The following is a 3,872-nucleotide window of genomic DNA, read 5'->3' on the forward strand; positions in this document are numbered from 1 at the left end:
CAGTTTCATGTGCCCCCGCACAAAGCTCACAAACACTAGTGATCTGATTAACTCCATAATTAGCCAAAGAATCCATTTTCATCGTCAAAGCTTGAAGTTGAGCAGCTATAGCAGTAGCTGTATCCACCTCCAGAATTCCTGCTACCTTGCCTTGCGACATTCTCTGCATTAGATTCTGGTATTCATTAGCTGCCATTAGCTCAATCAACTCATAAGCTTCATTATAGCTTTTGGCCCATACGGCTCCACCAGACGCTGCATCGAGCATATGTCTAGACTGTGCGCCGAAACTATTATAAAAATAATTTATGATCATCCAATCAGGCATGACATGGTGTGGACACTTCCTAAGCATCTCCTTGTAGCCATCCCAAGCCTCACACAAAGATTCTCCAGATTGCTGCGTAAACTGAGTAAGAGCATTCCTGATTGCAGCCGTCTTTGCCATATGGAAGAAATTAGTGAGAAACTTTTGAGCAAGATCCTCCCATTTAGTGATTGACCCTAGTGGTAGAGAATGTAACCAACACTTAGCCTTATCCCTCAGAGAGATTGGGAAAAGCCTCAACTTAATAGCATCTTCAGAAACTCCGTTGAACTTGAAACTGTCGCAGATCTCGATGAAATCTCTTATGTGCATGTTGGGGTATTCTATAGGAAAACCCCTAAACTGAACTAAATTCTGTATCATTTGAATCGTGCTCGACTTGATCTCAAAGGTGTTAGCCAAGATAACTGGTCTGATGATGCCGGACTGAATATCATTGATCTTTGGTTGAGAATAGTCAATCAAAGCCTGTAGATTTGCTTCTGGTTCTCCTATTATGCCAAGATTTTCTTCTTCAACTTTTTCTACTTCCTCAAAAACTTCTTTAGCTACTATAATTTCTTCCTCGGCTTGATTCAGAGTTCTCTTACGAGACCGAGAATGCGTATGCATACACGTTCGCTAGAGTACCTGAAACAAAACAAGGGAACAAGTAAGTAATAATGTCCGAGTCAATGAACTTTAACGATCACTGATGACAAACACATAAACTTAAAATTAACACCGAGTCCCCGGAAGCGGCGCCAAAAACTTGTTAAGATGAAAACACGCGCTAGTAATACACGCAAGTATACACATTCGCAAGTAATATAGAATTATTTCTAGTTCATTCCCACAGAGGCTCTTTTGGTTAACTTAAGACTTATGCGCTTATGTAACAATGATATGGTTATTATTCAATGCTAAGACGAATAAAAAATTGAGATTGTTTATAACTAAGATATTAACTACAAATAACTAAGAGAATAAAGGTTGATTTATTATATGAGACAAACATGGAATTCTAACTTCATTACTACTTCATTCAATAGCCTTTTTGTTCTTAACCTTAGCATGCAATGGTGATGACAACTAATCAGATAACACGAAACTGATAAATGCCAACTTTCATTGCACAAATAAGATACTACCAGACATCCACAAAAGAGATAAAAGCTAGATATACCCCAAGTATGTTGAGACCCTATATGTCTATAGAACTTGACAACACAAAGGTTTAATGCGCAAGTTATCTATCATGATTACATAGGGCAAGCAAGATGGTTAAAATTACCTACGAATCATGCATAACAAATACATGAACCTATGCTAGCATGGCAAGTTCTAAACCTCTAAATTCACTGTCACTTCATTAGAGATTAACATGTTATCTTATATGTTCGTGACGCACATAAGTCGAATAAGCACAACCAATACTAGGATATCATACAATCACCATACATCAAGATATCGAAACAAGATTAACTATTGAAATCCATAAATAAATCCGTTAGAACCCGACGATAACGATTAGTTCATAACCAAACTTATCATGACCGTGGGTTCTGATGAAAGCATGGTATAATAAACTAGGTCTTTATAAAAATGAATAATAAATAAAGTATGTAATCCAGAGTATAGGTTTAACAAACAAGAAATGAGCATCCAAGATTAAAACTTAAAATAAAGAATCACAAGAATAAACTAGATCTTCTTTGCCTTCGTTGAATTATGCTATAGGTCTTCTCGTCATCTTCTCCTTAAGCTCTTTCATAAGAAACGTCTTTATGTTGTGATTATATAGCTGCCCAAACAGATTGAAAGCCCATAAAATCAGTTCTCTACTTGAAACAGAATTCTGGCATCCCGACATGGCGCGGCCGCACGCTTCATCAGCGCGGGCGCACTGTCTTTCAGGATCTTCGGCGCGTTTGCGTGCTACTATAGCGCGGGCGCGCAGACCTTCTGGAAAAACTCCTTTTGCTTGTTTTTCTGGCTGGTTTGAGATGGCGATCCTCGAGCAAACATCCATGACACCTTCTTAACACCAAATTAGCACCAAAGCAATGCTAAATCAGCTGGATCCTTTATTTATGCCTGAAATGCAAAACACTATAAAAACACATCAAAAACACAAATAACTTGAGTACAAAACATTAATTCGAAGCTTTACGAAGCGTTATAAGTGGATATAAATGCCATTTAACACCAGCTTCATCTACTATTTTGGCCTGTTAGTCCTCCACATCTATTTAATAAGATAACATTATTGCTTGATAGTCTCGATTGGACATATCTGATGTGAGGAGTTGTTGAGAGATCTGTGCAAGTCCTGCTAGCTGATCAACCCTGAAAACTTCAAGAGTAGGTTGAGTTGCAGCTTCTTGTAGCTAGTTGGAGACTGGATGAGTTTGTTAAGTCTGAAAGGTGGAAGTTTGTTGAGTAGGATCAGAACCACCTGTGACAGAAGTCATAGTTGAACTCACAATTTGCACTGTGGTTATGACAGGGTATTGTTCCTCACCAATTGTGGGAACCTCCATTTGAATTGGAGGGGATTTGACTGTGCTACTGTCATTTGAAACAACTTCAAACCCTTATATGTCTTGTACCACATTGTCACTTAAATGTGCTATACTTGCCTCTCCCATAACAGGGTCATTGACAATTATACTCCCAGCTTCAATTGTCAGAGCAATTTCAACCAGGGTTTTGAGGGGAGTTGTTCCTGTGATAGGAACCTCCAATAGAATTGGAGAGTATTTAGATAGCTTCCCCTCAGGAGTACTACCCTCAAACCTTACAGTTTGTGAAGACTAATTTGTACACGAAGGTGCATTTTCAACTACCATGGGGTCTTCAGTAAAAACTGATAAATCCCCCATGTTTGTGATGGTGTCATCAAGGTCTACCCCAGCTAGTAGCCTCTCACCATCTAAATTTGTTTTCTAGGTGGTGAGTAAGGTTTCTTGAACCCAGTCACTTGAATGAGTTTGCATTTGAGGAATAGATTCAAGTGCTTTAACATAGGAAGAAGAAATATTAGATATGAGATTTTTGAGCTTAGGACTGAGTGTTGGCAGCTTCCCCTGAATGAATGAGGGAGCTTCAAGAGATGTGCTCTCTCTGTGTGTGCTATCCTTGTTTCTCCTTCCATACACTTATATTTGTTCAAGTGATGGTTGTGCAGACTTTTTACAGGGTGTATTTGTGAGAATGGTCTTTTCAATAGAGACACCCTGTTGAGAGGATGCCCTTAGAGTCTGTTCAAGTCCCTTATTTACAACTACATCCTTTTGAGAGGATGCAGAGGTGTGTAGAGTGGTCAACTTAATTTGCTTAGCCTCTTTGGCTTTCTGACCAAGGTTGACTCAGTAGGTGTTTGTTCCTCACCACTCTCACTCAATATTGTAAGGGTTACCTCCTTTCTCTTCTTTTTACTCACTTCACCCTTTTGAGAGGATGAAGTGGTTGGTTTCCTAGCTACTGGTGGTTTTGAAGAAGTAGGCTCAACTTGGGAAGGTTCCTATGGGTGTGCCTGTGTGCACTTCCACAGGCTCAGGAA

At 39.3% G+C, this 3,872-nt stretch overlaps 1 non-coding gene across 1 annotated transcript; it reads left to right on the forward strand.

Moving 5' to 3' along the window:
- Nucleotides 1-326: 326 nt before the first annotated feature.
- LOC141688394 (small nucleolar RNA R71) lies at nucleotides 327-433 on the forward strand. Its single transcript, XR_012561838.1, has one exon. It is a non-coding gene; the product is annotated as a small nucleolar RNA R71 (small nucleolar RNA).
- The last annotated feature ends 3,439 nt before the right edge of the window (nucleotides 434-3,872 follow it).

This window comes from Apium graveolens, chromosome 9, assembly GCF_009905375.1.
Source record: "Apium graveolens cultivar Ventura chromosome 9, ASM990537v1, whole genome shotgun sequence".
Taxonomy (NCBI): Eukaryota; Viridiplantae; Streptophyta; class Magnoliopsida; order Apiales; family Apiaceae; genus Apium; species Apium graveolens.